This window comes from Balaenoptera ricei, chromosome 17 (assembly GCF_028023285.1).
Source record: "Balaenoptera ricei isolate mBalRic1 chromosome 17, mBalRic1.hap2, whole genome shotgun sequence".
Classification (NCBI taxonomy): Eukaryota; Metazoa; Chordata; class Mammalia; order Artiodactyla; family Balaenopteridae; genus Balaenoptera; species Balaenoptera ricei.
In genome coordinates this window covers 40,175,758-40,192,950 of record NC_082655.1, presented here as the reverse complement: position 1 = coordinate 40,192,950, position 17,193 = coordinate 40,175,758, and the positions used below count along the sequence as shown (strand labels likewise).

The following is a 17,193-nucleotide window of genomic DNA, read 5'->3' as shown; positions in this document are numbered from 1 at the left end:
TATGATTCCACTAATATGAGGTATCTAAAGTAGTCAGATTCTTAGAAACAGAAAGTAGAATGGTGGTTGTCAAGGATTAGGGGGGAGAAGGAAAAGAGGAGTTGTTATCTAATGGATATGGAGTTACAGATTTGCCAGATGAAAAAGTTCTGGAGAGCTGTATTTGTGAATATAATTAACACACTGAACTGTACACTTAAAAACAATTAAGATGATAAATGTGTGTCACGTGTTATGTGTTTTTTACCAAAATTAAAAAAAAATAAAAGGAGAAAGTAAAATTAATTTTTATATTATGTATTTATTTAACCCAGCATATTCCAAAATGCTATTATTTCAACATACAATTGAAATATCAACTTCAATTAATCAACAGAACAACTATCAATGAGATATTTTATATTCTTTTTCTCCTACAAAGTCTTTGAAATCTGTGTGTACTTTGTACCTACAGCACCTATCAAGCCAGACTAGCCACAGTTCTAGCACTCAATAGCCATATGTGGTTAGTGGTTACCATACTGGACGGCAAAGTCCTAGATAGTAGCTAACACTTGTTGAGCAGACCTTAAGTGCCAGGTACTGCTGTTAATGCTTACCGTGGAATGACTCATTTAATCATCATAACGGCCCTATGAGACAGACACAATTATTGTCCCTGTTACATGTGAGGAAACTGAAGCTCAGAAAGTTTGAGTCGCTGGCCTGAGGTCACACACCACTGTGACCCCGAGCAGAAAGCTGAACGCGGGCATTCTGGCCCCAGAGCCCTGACTTTATTGTTTTTTGGGGGGCTGCATTGGGTCTTTGTTGCTGCGTGCAGGCTTTCTCTAGTTGCGGCGAGCGGGGGCTACTCTTTGTTGCGGTAGCTTCTCTTGTTGTGGAGCACGGGCTCTAGGCGCACGGGCTTCAGTAGTTGTGGCATGCAGGCTCAATAGTTGTGGCTCGCGGGCTCAGTAGTCGTGGCACACGGGCTTAGTTGCTCCGTGGCATGTGGGATCTTCCCGGACCAGGGCTCGAACCCGTGCCTCCTGCATTGGCAGGTGGATTCTTAACCACTGAGCCACCAGGGAAGCCCCCAGAGCCCTGCCTTAACCACTGTGCTACGGGTGCCTTTGTAGGACTTTTCCCTCAGACTCCTTTTCCAGCCACTGGAAGTCTGCACAGCCCTGGCAGGGCTTCAGGTAGCAGGAACCTGGCTGGCCCACCAGGTAGGCTCGTTTTCCCAGCCATTCCTGAGGAGCATGGCCGAGGCGCTGGCCAGCCCTTCTGAGAAGCAGAAAGAAACCTGTGCTTGCTTCACGACCCCTGCGACCTTCTCTTTTCTTCTCTGTATTTCCATTAGGAGAAGTGGTGCGTCTGGCAGAGAAAGACAAATATCATATGATATCACTTACATGTGGAATCTAAAATATGATACAAATGAACTTATTTACAAAGCAGAAACAGACATAGAAAACAAACTTACGGTTACCATAGGGAAAAGGTGGGTAGGGATAAATTAGGAGTTTGGGATTAACAGACACACACTACTATATATAAAATAGAAAACAACAACAACAACAAAGGTCCTACTGTATAGCCAGGGAACTATAGCCAATATCTTGTAATAAATTAATATGGAAAAGAATATGAAAAAGAACATATATATATATGAGAAACTAAATCACTTTGCTGTACACCAGAAACTAACACAACATTGTAAATCAACTATACTTCAACTAAAAAAAAAAAAAAGGAGAAGAAGTGGGTCTGGGCAAAGACAAAACACAGATGGGGCAGAGAGACTGTCCCGAGTCATGCATCTAATAAAAACTTGCTACCAGGACCTTGCTGGTGAATTATCTGCATTCCAATAACTTTTTCTCCTGGGTTTTCCTTAATAAAGATAGATTTCTTCATTTCCTGGGACTCCCTCAAGATTATACTGACAACTTCCCCATTAATTACCAAACTACGCCCCATCACAAAATGATTACATTTGCTTCCTACCTAAACACCTCCCCTCATTGATGAAAAGTCTCATTTAAACTAATATGCTTTTAACTTGCTTCATTTCAGCACCTCCATAGAGGCTACTAATGAGCTGACTCCTTGCCCAGTTGGTCCCTCCGCCCTTCCTTGTGTTCTGTTCCAAGACCAATTTAGATCTGTCGGAACAGGAAAGGGGAGGGCTCGCCCTTTGCATCATAGGCTTGGCTGGAGCCTTCTTGAGGGATGAGGACACACGACCTTGAGTCTGAGCCCCCCACAAAAGTGAGACTCCACTTGCAGCTTCCAGAAACACGAAAATTGCCTAAGAGTGCGGCCACTGAAGTAAAACGGCCTCCTCCCAGTTTCGACTGAGCAGCTTAATGAGTCTGGTAATTATACCCAGATTCCCTTTTCAGGGGCCTCTTAATTATTATTTAATAAAGAGATGATTCCAGGCTGTAACCCGCGAGGCTGGCGGCATTATAAGCATCTCAGTGGAGAAATGCCCCCCCTCAGACGTTGTCCTCCTCTGGCAGGGAGACGGGGTGCTTTGAAAGGACCCCTCATCCCTGCTTTTGAGAATATCGTGTGCCAAGCAACTCCTCTTCCTGGCACTGTCTTCTCTGGGGTGTCAGATGGGTCCCTTCACTGGAGTGCTGTGAATCAGGTCAGTCTGTTCCTCTGAGTAACCCTGATCTCATTCTGCTGGCAGCAGGCAGTAGCCTGAGGCCCTGCTGCCTTCCGAAGGCTGCCCACTCACGTGGGCAGGAAGACTTCCCCTAGTTCGCACTGTGAGCCAGGTTCCGTTCTAGGTGCTCTCAATGCCTGTCTCCTTAAAGGTTCACATGGGCCTCTTGATATATATGTCCCTCCCCATTTTACAGATAAGGAAACTGAGGCTCACTGGATTGCCCAAGGTCATACAACTAATGGAATTGGGAGAGCTGGGATTTGAACCTACGTCTATATTATTCCAGAGCATAAGGGCTTAACTCCTGTACCATACTGCAGGGGTTAGCCAGCCAGGAAGAAAATTATTTGGACCATGTTTTCTTTAGTAGATTATCAGAGAACTTTGGTAGATTATCTAAGGACATCCATTTTCATCAATATTGATGGTACATCATGCTCTTGGTCCCTAGCCAGGGACATGTATAGTAACCATGGTCTCCCCTTCCCCATCCCAGCAGTATTCATTAGACCAGGGATGGACCCATCATCCTGGCCAGACCGGTAGGAGTTCTTCCCTGTAAATTTTCAAATTGGAATTGAGGAAAAGAGGGGCCTTACCCATTCTAGTGGTACCAGCAACTAGGTAGATATGAGCTCCAAGGGGCCAGGGGTCATGGTCCAGGCTTGTGGGAAAAGGCAAAGACAATGTTGACAATACACAGAGAAAGAGAAAAAATTCCAATGGTATTCAAGCCCCTGATTCAAATATCTGGGACACAACAGGTGTATTTCCCACAATTCAGCTATGTAAATCAATAAATTTCCCCCTTTCGTCCCAAATAGTCCTACTAAAGTTTCTATCACTTGTAATAAAACTGCTCTAATACGCCATGCTCTGGAATTTGGTCTGCTAAGGACAATGGGGAGCCTCCTAAGGGTTTAATGTGTAGGGCAGAGAGGCAGCTGTGCCATGGTAGAGAGGAAGGGGATGCTGTGAGCGGGAGGCCGGAGAGGAACCTCTTGCAGTGTGGGCAGCGACGGTCCCACGGAGAGATGTTGAGAGCCAGAACCAAGGCGACTGGGGATGGGGTCAAGAGATACTTCGCTGATAGAAGTTTTTAGATTTGATGATTGATTAAAATTGGGAAGATGATATTGGAGATGCCCAAGATGATTCTTAAGTGGATGGTGATGCCATTAGCTGAATGGGAAACACAGGAGACACATTGTACTCAGGGGAGGTGAGTGGTGAAGCAATAGGTAACAAGCGTGACCACGGAGAGTTGACTGGTGTCCAGCTGCATGTGGCTCCTTTAAGAGGCATGATATGTTCTGGCATCATGACAAAGGTGTGCACTGGCAATCACCTGCTGGTCACAGCCTCAGTCCTGACTTGCTTATGCTAACCTGTGCCTCACACCCCTTTCCATCCTGCTCTCAGCTCCCAGTCACCAAGTGGTGTTATTTTTGTCCTTGCATCACCTTCCAGATTTGTCAGAACTGGTATTGTCTTCCTGATAGAACTTCGGCTCCTTTCCATGGGATTCTGTCCTTCCTGCCGCTCGGTTGAACTGAGCTGCCTTGGATAACTCCCCCGCTGGAGTGGTGGCGAAGGATGGCTAGCACTGTTAAAAACAAACAAAGGAATCATGCTGCAGGAAACTGACTCCAGCCAATTTGGCTCCTGATAATTATTAGGCTTTTTGTGCAGAGTATCTATAGCCTACCATAGTTAAAGGGAGCTGAGGTTTATACATCTCCTCTACCAAGACTGCCCAACTAAGGGGTTGGTTGCATTGGGTAGGTTGCCTCGAAAGCAAGACCCAGACCAAATTCTGCTATACGTACAAATATTTACTAATAAGCAGGCACTACAAACATGCACAATCTTTTTTCCTAAGTTTGCTCTCTGTCTGACACATACCTTGTATAAAGAGACAATATTCTAGTGGCAGAATTCATCTGGGCTGCTGGTCAGAATCAGGCAACAGCCTCATCTGTTAAGTGAGGCACAGAGATTAGGTGGAATCTTAGGCACGGCGAGCCATTATGAAGGGTGTAAGCCCTTGAGCTTGCAAAATCCTTACACTCTGTTCATGTAACCGTGGAGAGCCTGTATTGTATTTCTAGCTATCCACCATATCTTTTTCACCATTCATTTAAACAATGAAAATTATTTCTAAACCCATTATACAGATGAACAAACTCTCTAGTGAGGATGGAAGATAAAGATTGCTGAAACTCTACCCAGAAACAAACCCACGCATATACGGCCAACTAGTTTTTGACAAGGAGGGTAAGAAGACTCAGTGGGGAAAGGATAGTCTCTCCAATAAATGGTGATGGGAAAACTGCATCGTCACATGGAGAAGAATGAAATTGGATCCCTATCTTACACCACTCACAAAAACTAACGCAAAGTGGATTAAAGACTTAAATGCAAGACCCAAAACTATGAAATTGCTAGAGGAAAACATAGGGAGAAAGCCCCTGACATTTGTCTGGGCAAAGATTTTTTTTTTGGATATGACATTAAAAGCACTAGCAACAAAAGCAAAAACAACCAAGTGAGACTATATCAAACTAAAAAGTTTTTGCACGAAAAAGGGAAAAATCATCAAAATACAAAGGAGAACAGGAGAAAATATTTGCAAACCAAATATGGAACAGGAGAAAATATTTGCAAACTGTCTATCTGATAAGGCGTTAATATCCAAAATACAGAAAGAACTCATACAACTCAACAGCAAAAAACCAAACAATCCAATTTAAAAATGGGCAAAGGACTTGAATAGACATTTTCCCAAAGAAGCTACACAAATTAAAAATAGAACTACCACATGATCCAGGAACCTTCCTTCTGGGCATATATCCAAAGAAAATGAAAACTCCAACTCAAAGAGATATTTGTGTCCCCATGTTCATCGCAACATCATTTACAATAGCCAAGATGTGGAAACTACCTAAGTGTCCATATAAAGAGACTATATAAAGAAAATGTGTATATATATCGTATATATGATACACATATATATATGATATATATGATATACAAACATATATATATATATATATATCATATATATATACAAACATTATTTACCCGTAAAAAAGAAGGAAATCCTGCCTTTGCAACAACATGGATGGACCTTGAGGACATTATGCTAAGTGAAATAAGTCAGATACAGAAAGACATATTTTATGTTCTCACTTATATGAGGAATCTAAAAAAGTCAAACTCATACAAATAGAGAATAGAATGATGGTTGCCAAGGGCCGGGGGTGGGGAAGGTAAGAGGTGTTGATAAAAGGTACAAACTCCCAGCAATAAGATGAATAAATTCGGGGGATCCAATGTACAGCATGGTGACGATAATTAACCATATCATATTATATATTTGAAAGTTGTTAATCGAGCAGATTTAAAATTTTATCACCCCAAAAAAACAATGGTAATTATGTGAGGGGACGAAGGTGTTAACTAACTTTATTGTAGTCATCATTTTGTAATATATACATGTATCAAATCATCACATTGTACACCTTATACTTACGTATATTATAAGTCAGTAATATCTCAATAAAGCTGGAAAGGAAAAAAGATGGCCGAAGCTCTTGTAGAAGGTACCTCTGGAGCGTGACATCCAGTTAGCATCTATCAAAGCTTACAAACACTCTGGAATGTGTATTCCTGAGCAGGGCACTTCAGATGTTAACAAACTGCTCCTAGGATGTAGATTAAAAGTAACAGATCCAAAAAAAAAAAGTAACAGATACATCTCTCTGTCTAGGCTGAAGTATTTGAAACTAAATTGTATGTATATAATTCATGCCACGTACTCACCTCAGAACCTTTGCACAAGTATTCTCTGCATACAATGTCTTCACCCCCTTCTCACCCATTTGCCTGGGTAACTCTTATTCAATCTTCAAGATTTAGAATGGCTGTCACCTCCTCCAGGAAGACTTCCCTGATCCTCCACTACCCCAACCAAGGCAAAGTTGAGTGACTCTCACGTCTCCTGTAGCATCTGTGCTAACTTTTCATCATTGGGAATCAACTGGTCTTTTCCCTATCACTTGACTGTAATCCCCAGTCCTTTTATCCCTAGTACCAAGCAGAATACCTGGCCATTAGCACAAACTCAATTTGTTTGTAAAATTGAATTTAACTCAAACAAGAAAACAATTTTGTTTTTCTGTCTCATTGCTTCCCAGCCATGTATTGGAAAAGGAATCACCAGTGATGATTTGTTGGCCAAAGATAGATAACTGATGAGAAGGAAATGAAGGAGACATGGCCCTGGATAGACCGTAAGTATGAGAATAATTTGGAAGTGACCAAACGTAGAACCATTTTTAGTTTGTTTTTTACTTTAAATGCTCCAAGTCTTCACTGAGTCTGCACTCAGGGTGGGCTCTGGTGCTGGAGTAGCGGCAAATATCTTCTGTACTGGCTGATCTCTGATATTTATCCTGAAGAGAAGAAAGCAACCAGGAACCTTAATCACTTGATGCTTCCCTAGGAGTCCTGCAATTCCTAGTGGAGAGGAGGCTGGTGAGTTGCTGTCTGCCAGACAGAAAGCCCATCAGGAGGCTGCTGACCTCATTTTGTCCAAATACACAGACTTGGACTTGACATTTGCCAAGTGCAGCTAAACAAATGGTGGTAAAATGATGCCCCACCTATTCAGCCCACCTCAAAGTGGCTACCTGTGGTTTTCAACGGCAGAAAATAGACCCAGCAGAAATACTGAGATACGGCCCGTTTATTCCTTATAGGGACTCTATTCCTTCGCAGCTGTAGACCTGTGATTTTAAATAAGACCAAGTCTGCATCTCATTGGATATTTTGTCTCATTTAAATAGTGAAGAAGGAGAAAGGATGGCGTGGAATTTATGCATTCAAAATAGGTCAAGTTTACACTTTGGGATTATATGGAAAATACTGTGAGCAAACGACTACTATCCCCAGAGGCTCCAGGAAAGGAACTGGAGGCTGGAGAGGGTCACGATTCCTGTCTCTCTTCTGCACCCACAGCCTCGACATTCTCTCCACCTCAATCCCCTTAGCCCGAAACAACACAAAGTCACGCCAGAATCAGCATTCTGGGCGGGAAAACAATGCAGGACAATTCTATAACACAGAGTGGAAAACCATGGTGCTGGGAAGTAGACTGGGCAGCAGACACCTAGGGTACCCGGCCTGCTTTCAGGTAGAGCTGGATGGGTACGCATGGCCTGGGGCTGGTTATTCTTCCTTGTGGGGAACAAGGGATCCTCTGAAGAACTCTTGGATAAAAGCTCTTTACACGAAAGTCATTCCGTGAATGAAATCTGGTGTGTCTGTGTTCTTTGCTCTGGTAAGTAGCAAAAAATTGTCAGAGATAATAATTAAAGGCCCCCAGGCCCTCATCCGAAATTCAGGATTTCTCAGATTTTAGAAAGGTAACTCAGTAGCTGACATCTCAGGAAATGATCACACGAACATTTCTGCAGCAAATGTATGACTATTCATTCCTCTGTGAAGCTGCAAAGACGACAAAGAGCTCAGGTCAATCTGGGTCAAGTCAGAGTGATGAAAAACTTTTGGTATTCAGAGCTGTCTGAATCAAAATGTTTGAATAAGAGATCATGGACCTGTAATAACATTTTCCTGAAGGGCTTAGCTGTCTTGAGAAGAGAGACTCTGCTTTCCACCACCCCATTTAGGGAGCCACGTGGCAGCACACAGCTTCAGGCTCAGAATCCTGACGTCCTTCAGGTGAACCAGTGGCAACTCCCTCCCCCCTGCATTTCCCTCCCAGGGATTTTAAGACTCTGCGTGTGTCTTTTCATTTTTTCTTTCTTTCTGCATTGTGCTTAAGGCAGTGTTGGCTTCATTGCCCCCGTGGATACCCACAAAGTGAGGCAAGCCAGGATAATGGTTAAGGGCTAAGACCTTGTAGTCAGAAGGAGCTTGGTTTAAATCCTGCCTCTGACACCTTTTAGCTGTTTGTTGGATACTAGGAGGCTGCTTGACCTCTCTGAACCTCAGCTTATTCAGCTATAAACCCTCGTGCAGGGCTGTCATAAGAATTAAATGAGGCTTTAAGATTGCTGACACTTATGGAATGCTTGCTCTGTACCAAGCACATATTAAGAGTTCTACCTGAAGGGTTATTCTATAAAACAGATACCATCCTTATTTTATAGATGAGGAAACTGAGCCTTGGAAAGCTGGACTAACTGGAGCCATATTGCTATCAAATGGAGAAGCTGGCATTCAACGCTGAGTCGTCTAACCCCTGGTACTCTCAATCACTCTGCTATACTGGCTCATTAGACGGTCGGCGAAATGTTTTGCATGGTTTCTGAAACAGAGTGAACTCTCAATCTATGATAACTACGATATCATAGTAATGATGATGCTGTTAAAGGAGAACTGAGTTTAAGGTGAATCTAGAGGCAGACCATTGAGTGACTTGGTTGTCATTGTCAACGATTACCCATGTGGTGCTCCTGACTTCACAGCCTAGGGATAACCCCCCAGAGCTCTGTCAACATCCTTTTTAAGTAGAGTCTCACATATACCTGGCTCAGGGATTTTTAAAATGTTATCAATCTGTCTTCCATGCCCTCTAGTATAGCACTACTGTCTTAGGTCAGGTTCCTTGGGAAACAGACTCACAGGCAGAAAATTGATTGGCAAGTGCTCTAGGGACCAATGACTATGGGGAATGAAGGCAGAAGGACTGAGCAGAGAGAAGAATTGCACTGCGGTGCAGTCCCAACAAAGACCTCAGTCTATCCCACCCGGAGCACTGGGGCTAAGATGGTCTGTGGTGGGCAGAAATCGAAGATAGTCCAAGATTCCTGCCCTCTGGTGTACATGCCTTGTGCAATTCCTTTACCTTGAGTGCAGGCAGAAGCTGTGAATATGATGGACTATCACGCCCACGGTTAAGCTACTAATCAATTGACTTGGAGTTAATAAAAAGGGAGATTATCTGGGTGGGCCTGACCTCAGATGAGGCCATAAGTGGATCTGAGCCCTTCCAAGCATGAGAGGGAATATGGGAAGGGCCACATAGCAGGAAATAGCAGGAAGGCCCTAGGAAGCTGAGAATGGTCCCTGGTTGACAGTCAGCCAGGAAATGGGAGAGCAGTCCTAGAGCCACAAGGAACTGAGTTCTGCCAACTCCTGATTGAACTTGGAAGAAGACCCCCAAGCCTCAGATGAGACCCTCAAGCTCTGGCTGGCACCTTGGGTTCAGCCTGGTGAGACCTGAGCAGGAGATCCAGTTGTGCTATGCTTGGACTTCTGACCTGTGAGATGATAAAGGGGTGTGGTTTTTGCTTTATTTTTTTAATTAAACTTTTTATTTTGAGATAATTGTACATTCCTGTGCAGTTGTAAGAAACAGTACAGAGAGATCCTTTGTATCCTTTACCCAGTTTCTCCCAAGTGTAACACCTTGCAAAGCTGTAGTATGAGATCACAACCAGAATATTGACATTGAGACAGTCAAGACACAGAGCAATACCATCACTACATCCTGTAGTCCTTTTATAGCCAGGCCCCCTTGCCTCCTACATCTCCTTCCCCCATTTATCTTCGACTCTCAGCAATCACTGATCCATTCTGCATTTCTGTAATTTTGTCATTTCAAGAATGTTATGTAAATGTCTTAATATAATATGTAACATTTTGGAATTGGCTTTTTTTCACCCAGTATGACTCCTTGGAGATTCATCCAACTTGTTGTGTGTATCAGTGGTTCATTCATTTTTACGGCTGTGAAGTATTCCATGATATGAATGTACCACAGTGTGTTTAGCCGTTCACCTGTTGAAGGACATCTCGGTTGTTTACAGTTTGGGGCTGCTACCAGAAAAGCTGCTTTGAACATTCGTGTACAGCCTTTTGTTTGAACGTGTTTCCATTTCTCTGCAAAAATTTCTCTGGGATTGAAACTCTGGGTCATACAGTAGTTGCATTTTTAGTTATTTAAGAGACTGCCAAACTTTTCCAAAGTGGCTATACCATTTTACCTTCTCACCAGCAATGTATAAGTGATCAGGTTTAATGCTGTCACTATGTTTTATTTTAGATTTTCTGATAGATATATAGTGATAACTCATTGTGGTTTTAATTTACATTTCCCTAATGGCTAGTGATGTTGAGCATCTTTTCACATACTTATTTATCATCTCTATATCCTCTTCAGCAAAATGTTCCTTCATGCCTTTTCCCCCAAATCTAACTGGTTTTCTTTTATTATTTACTGTTGAATTTTGAGAGATCTTTATGTATTCTAGATGCTATTCCTTTGTCAGAAGTATGGTTTGCAAATTTATTGTCTCACTGTCTGAAGGTTGTCTTTTCATTCTCGTAACAGGATACTTACAAAGCAAATTTTTAAATTTAGATGAAACTCAATTTTTTTTCTTTTATAGATCATGCTTCTGGTGGCAAATCTAAGAACCCTTTGCTTAGCCTTGGATCCCAAAGATTTTTTTCTGATATTTTCTTTTCTAAAAGTTTCATAGTTTTACATTTTACATTTAAGCCCATGATCCTTTTAAGTTAATTTTTTAATAAGATGTGAGATTTAAGTCGAGGTTCATTGAAAAAGCTAGCCTTCCTCCATTGAACTGCTTTTGTACTTTTGTAAAAAATCAGTTGGGCATATTTGTGTTAATGTGTTTCTGGACTCTCTATTCTGCTCCATTGGTTTATGTGTCTATCATTCTGTAAACATCACAGCTCTGTCTTGAAATCAGGTAGACTGATTCCTTCCATTGTATAATTCTTTTACAAGACGATGTTAGCTATTCTGGTTCATCTGCATTTCCATATAAATTTTATTTATTTTTATTTTTATTTATTTATTTTTGGCTGCGTTGAGTCTTCATTGCTGTGTGTGGGCTTTCTCTAGTTGAAGTGAGCGGGGCTACTCTTCGTTGCAGTGTGCGGGCCTCTCATTGCAGTGGCTTCTCTCGTGGAGCATGGGCTCTAGGCGTGCCGGTTTTAGTAGCTGCAGCACGCTGGCTCAGTAGTTGTGGCTCGTGGGCTCTAGAGCACAGGCTCAGTAGTTGTGACACACAGGCTTAGCTGCTCCGCGGCATGTGGGATCTTCCCAGACCAGGTATCGAACCTGTGTCCCCTGCACTGGCAGGCGGATTCTTAACCACTGTGCCACCAGGGAAGTCCCCATATATATTTTAGAACACTTTTGTCTATACCTATAAAAAATCTTGCTGGGATTTTGATAAGAATTGCATTAAACCTGCCTTTGGGAGAATTGACCTCTTAATTATGTTGAACCTTCCAATCCATGAGCATGCTATGTCTCCACTTACTTAGATCTTTGGTTTCTTTCAACATTGTTTTCGGTATAGAAGTTCTGTAGATGTTTTGTTAGATTTACACTTAAGCATTTCTCTTTTTTTTTGAGTAATTGAAAATGGCATTGTATTTTGAGTTTTGATGTCCACCTATTCATTGATATATAGAAATAACAATTGCATATACAATTATATATCTAGAAATACAAATGTGTATAATTTTTGTATGTTTATCTTGTATATTGCAACTTTGCTGAACTCACTTATTTGTTCTAGGAGTTGGGTTGTTTTTGTTTGTATGTTTGTTTGTTTGTTTATAGATTCCATGGGATTTACTACATAGACAACCATGTCATTTGCAAATAGGGACAGTTTTACATCTTCCTTTCTGATCTGTATGCATTTCATTTCCTTTTTGTGTCTTATTAATTTGATCAGAACTTCCAATAATATATTGAATAAGAGTGGTGAGAACAAACATCCTTTACCTTGTTCTTGATCTTGGGAGGAAAGTATTCCGTCTTTCACCATTAAGTGTAATATTAGCTGTAGGCTTTTGGTAGATACTTTTCAACAAGTTGAGAAAGTTCCCCTCTACTCCTATTTTCTTCTAAGAGTTTTATCATGAATACATGTTGAATTTTGTTAAAATTTTTTTTTTGCATCAGTCGATAAGACCGTGTGATTTTTCTTCTTTAGCTATTAATATGGTGGATACATTGATTGATTTTCAAGTATTGAACAGCCTTGCATTCTTTGAATAAACCTCCTTTGAGAGGGTGAGAAGGACCATTGGGGAATGCTTTGTTGTATTTTAAGCCATCCGAGAACAAATGGTGAGGAGTTCACCAGGCAGTTAAGGAGGGAAAGAACTTCCAGGGTGAGGCATTACAGTTAAAAGGCACTGAGGCATGAAACTGCCTTCTTTGAAAAAATGCAAATATTTCAGGATTTCTCGAGTGTTGAGTCCCAGAGGGAGAGTGGCAGGAGACGAGGCTAAGATGTAGGCAAGGCAGAGCTCCAAGGCTTCGTATGCTGTGCTCAGGACAGTGGGCTTTCACCGAAGGTGATGGAAACCACTGTGAGGCTGGATGTAGGGAATGATCCAGTAAAGTTCACCTTTTAGAAACCCCATGAAAAGGGAACTGGAGGGCTGAGCCTAGAGAAGGGGAACCAGTAGGAAGAATCCAGGAAAGGAAGGATGGAATCCTGTATTACCACTAACATTGAACTCATTACCTTCCTTCTTCAAATGCTTCTCCTCAGAGCCCCCTGACTCTCCTTATTCATTTGCCCAAGGCCATCTCCAACTCTTCTTTCTTTTGTCTTCTACAGCCAGTCAGTTGGCGGAGCCTCTGTGTCCTCATCCTCTTCTGTCCCTTTGCTCTACTCACTGCCACCAACTCAGTGAAACGGGAGTATTCGTATTCTCCTCACTGGCCCCCTACTTCTGCATTTTCTCCACCTCCAATCCATTCTCCATCCTTGCCCCTCTTTTCACCTTTAAAATTCCCTACTCTAATCAGATCACTTCCATTTCTACAAAAACTTCAGAAAGGGTCTGCTTGGTCTGTATCAAATGGAACAGACTCCTGGCTGCCTGGGGGCACGGACTAGGGTCTTAGAGGAACTGCTTTGGAAGGTCTTTGAGAGAAATCTCCTGTGAATTGTCAGGGGACCTCCAATGCAAAGGCAGCCATCTGCACGGCAGAGCTTTGGTGCCTGAAAAGATACCTTCTCTTTAGCATGCTTGACCTCCCCCAAACTGCTCATTTTTTCTTGTAGCCCTCCTCTCCAGCATACTAGCTCAGAACAGGCACACACGGGTACTCAGCATGTACTTGGTGAATTGAACTGAATTGAACGCAGTTCAGCCAGGTTATTGCTTTATTATTATTTACAATCTAATCTGAATTTCTGGGACTTTTCTCCTCCCTGCTCCTACGTACCTCCCTTCTCTGTGCTTTACTGTTCTTGGCTTGGATTTATGGGAGGCAGGAGCCCTGGCTGTCCTATGGCCACTCAGGACACCTGGACACTGAGTCTGTGCACCAGGATGATCTTGCCAGGCTCTCGGGGCACTTTTTGGTCTAGGTCGTGACAGTCTTAGGGACGGGGACTGACCTGTCTTTGTGATGAGGGTGGGGGGCATGACACTCCACTCCCTGCTAGCCCAGGGACAGAAGAGTTTTCATTTAGTAAATGAGTGCTAATATTTGGTTACATGCGAAGCCCTCAGGAAGTCATTCCAAGAACACAGCGGACATCCCAGCCTTCAAGTTCCCTGATCCAGTCTCTCACAATCCCCAGCCACACACCTGAACGCCAAAGACTGGAGTCTTTACCTTCCTCCACTATCTTCCCATCCGATCTGCTCCCTAAGCCCTCTCTGAGCCCCTTTTATGTCTCTGCACAGCCCAGGCATCCCCTCTTGGCATTATCTCTGCCTGACTCCCCCGTCTTCCCCTCTTCCTGTTCCAGGTCGTTTGTTCAAACCTGCTGTATCTCCATTTATAATAGCTGTTAGGGAATTCCTCTCCAATCCCAACCCTCTCTGCCTTTAAGTACTATCTGCTCACCTCTTGATCATGATGACCTTCTGGTCTTGGATCACCCTGCCTCATGTGTCAGGAATAATGGTATTGATGTCAACGGTGAGAAGAGTGGCCTCAGGGTGAACCGAGGGAGTTGTGAGGATGTGCTGGATGCTTGATTGAAGGACAAGAGGCCTTCAGAGTGGAGGTTTCTAAGAATCACCTTTGGGAGAGAATAGAAAAACACAATGGCAGATCCCAGATTTAGCTCCCACCCTATAAAAATCAAACCTCTGCTAGTATCACACCCAGTCCTCCAAGACTGGCAGTGGAAAAAGAGCCTTTATGTGGATAAGGTGCCTGACTCTCATGGCCACGACTCCCAGGGAAGAGGTCCTCTTTAATTTCCTGCCCAAGCCCTGTCCATAATGCTACTCTCTGTATCCAGTCCATCCAATCAGACCATGTTGGAGAATAGACACCCCTTAACCAGAGCACTTAGACTTCAGACAGCCTGGGCTCCCCTACTGTGTGATCCCATAACATCAGCATTTCCCCCAAACAACATAAAAGGCCATTTGAGTGTAAATGAGCATAAATGGCTGTCATTGGTCTGCATTCCCTGGACTGTCTCTATGTCACTCATCCCCATATTCTAGATCATAGTTCAGAGACTGCTACAAGATTGACGCCCAATAAATATCTGTTAAATGAATGAATGAATGGATGGGATGGATGGATGGATGGATGAATGAATTTTGCTTATGGCTCAAGGATAGCAAAAGAGAAAACAGACCCAGAAAGCTAGCTGTAACTAAGGAATCTGGCTTACAAAGTGTAACTTACTCATCTCCAGCTTGTGTTCCTCTCCAGGGTCTCCCTGCCTAGCTTCTGGCATATCCCCACATCTTTCTCTCCCTTTGCACTTGGTGCACTCCAGCACAGCTAGACTTCTCAAGACAGACCCACAGGGAGAGAGAGACAGGAGTTCCCTCCCACGGTAGGCTGAATCTGCTAAGTTTCCAGATTCTGTATGAAGGGCTACATCTTCTCTGGATAATAGTCCACTCCTTTAGGGGTGTGTGCTTCCTCTAGGTCAGAAAGGAAAAGAGCTTTCACCTCCCTTGGCAACGTTCATTAGTTTCTCCTAAAGTATTCTACTGAGGATTAGCAAGAAAGAGTAGGTGATCCACTAACGGTGCCTGCCACGGGTGTGGCCAAGAGGAAAGATAGTTTCTATGGTGCATATTTGCCTATGGCCTCAGCAGGACAACCTGTCTTTATAAAACAAATAAATCTAAGACCCACACTTAGGGGGGATTATTTCATACTTATCCTTTAAGGAGTTAAGGTTTCCATTGGCAGCCTTCACATGTACTATTCCCCTACAGAGACTTGGGGAGGGACATTTTGTGTGTCCTTTTCTGTTGTGATTTCTTTTTCTTCTGAGATATAACAGAAGCTGAAGGAAGCAACTGCAACAGGATAGTGTTACTTAAACCCAATTCAGTCATTATTATTTTTGTAAATTTTAGAATTTTATTATGAGCCTTTAATGGGATGCTGTGCTCTTTGGCAAGCATCGTTCCTGAGCTCTAGCAATGGTGATGGATAAACCAGAGACAGTGTATCCATCCTGCTTCTTGTTCTCCATGGGTCTGAAACACATCTTCCAATGGGTCCCAAAGGGAGTTTGGCTCAGCATCTACACCAGGACTCTTGATATTGGAGCTCTTCTTGGGAAACCAAGAATCGAGGGCAGCCGCTGGGCTCCTTTCTTTTCAAGAAGTATTTTCTTCACAGCACCCACCCACTAGAGCCGTGGGTGATGGCAGCTAAGGAAGGGCCTGAGTGGGTTTAAGTGGGTTCTAGGATTGAAGCAACACAGACAAGTTGAGCAGAGGAGGTGGAGGACAGTCTTTGTTCACCAGCCCCTGGCAGTGAGCTACAGATCCAGAGCAAAAACAGCAAAATGCCGTGGAGGGCAGAATCCAAAGGTGGGGAGACAGACAGCAGTACAGATGAGGGGAAGGAGTCACCAACAGCAAAGAGATGGGAGAGGTGACAGAGACTGAGCATATGTGCCCAGTGAAGTCGAATATTTTCTTTGGAGGTTCAAATTATCCCGTGAATTTTTTTCTAGTACTTTTCCATATCTCTGGGACCAAACATGTGCATACGACATGTCTAAAACTGATGTGTTTAAAGCAGTTTTTGGAGAAGCAGATAGAGTTAAGCTTCCAACTTTTAAACATGGGAAGGGAGGATTTCTCTCTGACTCAGTAATGTGACCAGTTCATTGAAACAAAGCAAGCATCAATGCATCCCCTCGCGCAGAATGTTTCAGCTTACCTTCATACACTGTCTCCAGCTGTTTCTCAGACTAAGGACTGTTTATTCTTTTTTAAATTAATTAATTAATTTACTTTAAATTTTTGGATGCATTGGGTCTTTGTTGCTGCACATGGGCTTTTCTCTAGTTGTGGCGAGCGGGGACTACTCTTTGTTGTGGTGCCCGGGCTTATTGCTGTGGCTTCCCTTGTTGCAGAGCACGGGCTCTAGGCACATGGGTTTCAGCAGTTGTGGCACGTGGGCTCAGTAGTTGTGGCTCGTGGGCTCTAGAGCGCAGGCTCAGTAGTTGTGGCACACGGGCTTAGTTGCTCTGTGGCATGTGGGATCTTCC

The 17,193-nt window shown here is 43.1% G+C and overlaps 1 long non-coding RNA gene across 8 annotated transcripts in view; it reads right to left on the bottom strand.

The window, feature by feature from the left end:
- Window positions 1-281: 281 nt before the first annotated feature.
- The window catches only part of LOC132351576 (uncharacterized), a 63,810-nt gene continuing 46,898 nt past the window's right edge, over window positions 282-17,193 (bottom strand). For 4 of the 8 annotated variants that reach the window (XR_009498404.1, XR_009498398.1, XR_009498402.1 and 1 more), the window contains 6 exons: window positions 14,556-14,733; window positions 6,201-6,372; window positions 4,571-4,643; window positions 4,129-4,271; window positions 3,265-3,329; window positions 282-1,359 (listed from right to left, as the gene is read on the bottom strand). This is a non-coding gene — a long non-coding RNA (uncharacterized LOC132351576). Of the gene's footprint in view, window positions 1,360-3,264; window positions 3,330-4,128; window positions 4,272-4,570; window positions 4,644-6,200; window positions 6,373-6,490; window positions 7,123-14,555; window positions 14,734-17,193 lie in introns of all 8 variants that reach the window. The other 4 variants (XR_009498399.1, XR_009498400.1, XR_009498401.1 and 1 more) reach the window with 4 other exon arrangements.